The sequence below is a fragment of the Takifugu rubripes genome, chromosome 21, assembly GCF_901000725.2.
Source record: "Takifugu rubripes chromosome 21, fTakRub1.2, whole genome shotgun sequence".
NCBI classification, from domain to species: Eukaryota; Metazoa; Chordata; class Actinopteri; order Tetraodontiformes; family Tetraodontidae; genus Takifugu; species Takifugu rubripes.
In genome coordinates this window covers 2,907,296-2,913,295 of record NC_042305.1, presented here as the reverse complement: position 1 = coordinate 2,913,295, position 6,000 = coordinate 2,907,296, and positions in this window count along the sequence as shown.

Here is a 6,000-nt window from a genome sequence, read left to right as displayed (position 1 = left end):
AAGAACATGTTTTTTAACAGCTTTTTATTATTAACGTGTCGCTTGGGCGTTTGTGCTGGGCAAAGATTACACTAAAAGAAAATATCGTCTTTTTTTCCGAGTTGTAATCATTAAAGGAAAACGCAACATCTTGGTAATAAATGAGTCTGGAAAACATCGCTGATTGCTGGAATATGTGTGTTTAAAAAAAAGACCGAAAGAAATGTTGGACAGTTTGCTCTCACAAAAACAGGATTTATTTTCATACTTGCTGAGAAAATAAGTATTTCCATATTGAAGAGATCGCTTTTTTGATCGAGCCATTAAACAGATACAGAACAAGCATTCTAAAACAGTAGCAGACTAAAGGAACAAAGGATTTTAATAAATTACAAAAAGAAATAAAATAACAATAAAAGGTGGCAGACCAACTCATTGATGTTGTAAGAACTGAGTGAAACTGTCGGCCTGCTGTGGATTTTCTCTTATTTATTCTTATTCTATTACTCTGTTAGAAAGTCAAAATAAAACTTCGGTTCAATTCAGAAAATTGCACATTGTAGCTCCCGTTTTGAAACTTAGCACAAGCTCCCACAAGATGTCGCTGTTTGAAAAGCTCAAAACTCCGCCCAGGACGGACGGGCCAACTACAGCCAACTACAGCCAACTACAGCTCCATCAAGTTGATGTTTCTTTAGAGACTCTAAAGAGACTCCAAGTTGGAGTACCGGGTATTGTACTGTGTCAAATGTAGAGTGTATATAACAAGTGTAAAAGCCTGTGACAATGAAGTTGTGAGGAACAATAAAGGGGAGAGTTGTGTTATTGGCACAAACATAAGAATAAAGGAGGGAAAGACTATAGAATTGTTCATTCAATACCCATTCATTGTAAATTCAGCTGCATGCTTCAGTATATCTGCCTCGTAAAGCCTCATGAACTTGCCTTTATATGCGTTAAACAAGGGTGAAAAAAGAGCTCTCATTATTTTAGCGAGTAGGCATGAATGAGTGGCAGTGTTCATTCTTCTTAAATGGCTGATTCAGTGTCAGGTTGAGGATCCTATCGTCAACGTGACACTGAGGGGAACCATTTTCCTTTGGAAAGCTGAAGATTCCTTTAGATAATATCGTATTGTTTGCTCATGTCTGTGCTTTCAATGACCTGCCTGTCCCCAGGCCTGCCTGTAATCAGATTCAGGCTGCAGCAGAGGTAGCAGTTTAGGGGTCTGCGTGTGCACCAGGGCCCTGTGCTCAGAGTCTGCCCTCCCTGGATCAGCGTGAGGTTTGTCAAGCCCGAACTTTGCATCCTAAACCCTCAAACGGCTGCCGCGGCTTTTTCAGGGTGAAGGCAAAATAAACGGAGCACAACGTCAGCGAATCGACGCCTTTTGTTTGAATCGTGTGTGGGGGAATTTCCCACCTGTATCCATATGTTGAGTTTTCAGTTACATGGCCAAGGTGTGAATGTGTCAGGACTGGGATGATACGGCTGGGGGTTGGGGTCTGGGGTGGGGGGGGCAGCTTAGTTGACCTGTCTGGTGAGGAATGTTGCCCATAGTGCTGTTATTTGAAACCGCGGATTCAGCAGACGCCAGCGACTCGCCTTCGTTCAGTCACATGAAACATCATTACTAGAAATTGTGCCGTGCCTAACGGGGAGTGTTTCCGTTATTAAGGCGCTGGAGCGGTCTGAGGCGGAGCTCTCTTCCCATGGTCGCTGAAACAAAGCACATAGGAGAACTGTCATTTTCAAAATTAACTTAAATAGATCTTGTTAATGTTTGAATTATCCAATAAAAGCGCAGGCGATTAATGCCGAGCACAAGCTGGGCTCAGAGGTGTTCTACCTTCGGTCAGGCCGTTAACTTTCTGAGGGCCCTTCTGGGGAACAAAGCGTCGTTGTTCCTGCACACTGAGGGACGTTTGTTCTCCACTTGTATCAATGGTCTTGATTTGATTATACATCCAGGCAATAAGTGCAAGTTGTGCTCATGTTTGCAGTAAAGTCAGCAGTCTGCACAATCAAATAATTCTCCAGTTTAGCCACTGGAAACGACTGGTTATGGCGTGGCGTAATCAGCCCTTCACGGCCCATTTCCTCCACTGTGATTTGATTTTGCTCGCCACTCTTACGGTGCCCTTTGACCTAGAAAATCATCCCTAAATTTCTTCACATAGGGTTTGATAAATCAGCGAGTTTTGCAACTTGCAACTGAAAATCCGGAGGTTCCTGTTGCCTTCTCCTCAGCAAAGCTGTTGCTTTTTATTTGGCTTAAGTTATTTAAAAGTAATGATTATTTATAGATTCATGTTTTTCATTCACAGACACCAGATATGTTTGAGGAACAGTGGTGCAACGTCTGCGTGTGAAAAATAACAATAAAAAAACACAAAATGAGCGGAAAATGAAGCCTTTAAAGTCTTTCAATGCTTTTATTCCTCAGAAAATATTGTTGTTTCTATAGCAACAAGTGTAAGTGCTTTAATGCTATTTTAAAAAAAACCCAAAGGGATTTTTGCAGGTTATTTTATTATTTGTTATTTCGTCACTCTCCCCAATTGAACTTACAACCCACAAGAAGAGGAAACAGACTGAAATGAGAATCAGTCTCCTGTGAGCGTCTCCTCTCATCCACCCCTATCAGATGTTCATCACGTGGTGTTTGGGCACAAACCACACTCAGAGCCATAAAGACTCCACGATCCTTGGGGGCTGAGCACTTCACTGGGGATCCCCAGAGTCTCCCTGGGACCTCAGCTCGTGTCGCGGTGATCGACAGCCCTGGTGAACATTTTACCGCGCTGCCTGTGAAACGAGGAGTCTCCAGGGTGCAGAGGTGACAGTGAGCAGCGGAGGGTTGACGGAGAGGTTGGGATCGGAGCGGCTCATCTCCAGCGAACGCGCTCCGTCTGTTTCGCTCTGCTTGAGGATTTCAGCTTTTTGCTGTTTGTTGAGTTTCCTTCAGAGACAAAGGAGGGATTTCCTCTTACAGCAGAGAGGCAGTGGCAGCACCAACCGAAAGCTTCGCGGTCCCCTTATCAAGCACAAAATCTGACAAAGTATAAACTCGCCGTCTGCAGACTGACGCAGGGTTGGAAATAATATTGATAAAGGGGAAAAAAACATCTCTTGTGCTTCTACTTCAGTTGCATCATTGAGTGTTAATTTGTCTCTCTACAAGGATTTGGATACAAATATTAAGATTTTCTCCAAGTTTCTCAGTTATCAGTACTGATTATAATACTAAACAGAGGAGAAATGCATCAACATTTTGGTATCAGGTATACACCTGGAAGAGAATTGGCTCCTGAACCTGTTCTGAACCTTGTCGTTCACCTGTTCCCCACATCAGAATGGATTCGTTTCGACTCCCAGACTTGTGCGAGCTGCCAGGACGAAAGGTTAAAGTGTATTCAGGGTGTACACAAACAATATAAAGCAAGATAAGTCTCTTAAATACGAATTTAAGTGCTTGTGCTGCCCAAATCTTTACAATCCTTGTGAAATCAAATAGGTGTGAGTTCATGAACGACACACGCAGGAGTGTGTTCCTGGCCACGCTCTGTGGTGCTCTGTTGGAACCTTTCAGCCAGGTATAGAAGTGGACACCTGTTCACATTGTACAGAGGTGTGTGATTCTGTGAGTGTGTATGTGAAAGCAGAGCGACCGGGAGGTGTGTGTCTGTGTGTGTGTGTGTGTGTGTGGGGGGGGGGGGTCCATCCTGTCACACAATAAACAGTTTGTTTCCCAGGAGTACCCTAATGTTCCTGTTGTTGGCTCCGTCACTGCACACTGGGAAACGTCCTGGCTTCTATTGTCCAGGAGGTCAAAGGTCACAGGATGCTCCTAAAGGCCTAAAAGGATAGCAGAGAGGTTGGATAGAGAAGCATGATAAAGAGGCGCACACACACACACACACACTCACACACACACACACACACACACACACACACACACACACACACACACACACACACACACACACACACACACACACACACTCTGTAACTCTCTCTCTCTCTCTCTCTCTCTCTTAAAAAAAATCAAGAGTAAAAGTGCTTTGTATTCCCAGCACTTGTCACATTGTGGCTCATTCAAATCATTATCAAGCCTTTCAGGAAATGAAATCATGCTCTGGCTATTACAAACAGCCCATCCTGGCTGCTTTTTAGTCATCCCTGTTCTCCGCGTGTACAATGTTGGTTCTTGTGTGCCTCCTTTGACTTGTTCCCCAATCTTTCCCATGCAGGAATGGGAAATTCAATCTGGGCAGTTAAGGAGTGAGACATATCATTAGAGTAAAAAAGAAAAACACAGCAAAGAAAGGGCTGCTTGTATTGTGTCATTTCCACAACAGAAATGTTGCTTTAACCACAGACAGCCTAAACACGGGCTGAAAGCATGGAACAGATACACGGATCTGATTGCACGGGCCACCGAGCCAAGAACATGATCATTTGTATAAATGCTGTTTTGTTTTGTCGCCTCATAACAGCAAAAGTTAACAATAGTTAAGCAGTGGCCACATGTTTCCATGCTTATTTTCTTCTGCTTCTTCTCTCTCTCTTTTTTTTTTTTAGCTTTTCAGCCTGCAGCCTGTGTGGTTCTTGGAGGAATGGAATGATACAACTCTCCAGATATTCACGGGGACACATTCATCTTGTTTTTGGAGCTTAGCTGGAGCTTTCAGAAATATTCCAGATGCTTGTTTGTACTGCGCTTTATCCTTTAAAAGAACACCTTCAACAGCAACAAAAAGAACTAACTTTATTGTTTTCATGAGTGCAAGCCGCTATAACATTGCGCTGACGTGCACGCCATCGCTTTTATACACGGAAACCTGGCCAATATAATTTGGACTTTCTTTTTTTGACAAGAAGTTGCAGAAAAGCTTCTTCATGTCAAAGTGAAAACTGATTTTTATCCAAGCAAATGTCAACTAAACACATTACAACGTGCAGCTGGTCGATGCCGACGTGCGACGACCGTCGTGTAACAACGGCGCTCCGCTCCAAGCAACCAACAGAAGACAAGTCAAGACAAAAAGGCCGTGAAAAGATTTCAAAGCCACCAGAAATCCCACCGAGACGCCTACGACCACCGTGGAGACGTTAGCTTCAGCGGCCCTGGCAACAGGTAGGAGAGCAGGAGCCGATGGTGAAATATGGTCACATGATCTCAGGCCAGCGGAGAATTTGGGGCTGGTCTTGAAATGTTGGCTTCACTTCAGGAGGAACCTGACAGAGTTGAAGCTGTTTGAGAGTGAGAGGAAATAACGGTTTTAAATTCACGAGAGCACAAAACACACAGTCATTAAATGTCCCCCATGAGAAAAACACTGATTCTATACTGACAAGTGTGAAGAAGATATCAGTATATTTGGGGGGGGGGGGGGGGGGGGGGGGGGGAATTGGCATCCAACTTCTACATGTTAGATTCGACAACAGCGTCTGGATGATAGATTCAGATTTCCTGGATTTGCTGCAATGTGAATGTGTGTGTAGCTCCTGTCGTGGCAGCATTTTATATTATGTGTGTGGTTTTTTATGTATAAATAAGGATTTCCATTATTTTTTTTATTTTTTATTGATTTTTCTACCAGAACTTTTACTTCTCGGCGTGTAATTTGCAACTTTCATCGCACTTGCAGTAAGAAATTCTATCAAAAATTGAAAGTATTCCAGATCAAATGACCTTTTCTCCCTGCTCCTGCTGCCCAGCAGCATCATTTCAGTATCGTTTGACTTGTTATCCAATATTGTTATTCAGTGTCGGCTGACTTGTGTGTCGTAAGTGGAGAAGGTAATAAAGGTAAGAGGAGAGGCGCACGGCCGTCCTCATCCTGTAACCTGAACAAAATGCTCACAGTTGAGTTGCACGCAGCGGGTCCTGCTGCAGGCCTTGACCCCCCCCCCCCCCTGCACGTCCTGCTCCGTCAGATCAGCTTAGGAGTTGTGCTGGAGCGGAGACGTGACAGCTGGAAATGGTTTGAGGCTCTCTGAGTGGTTTGTTTTCAG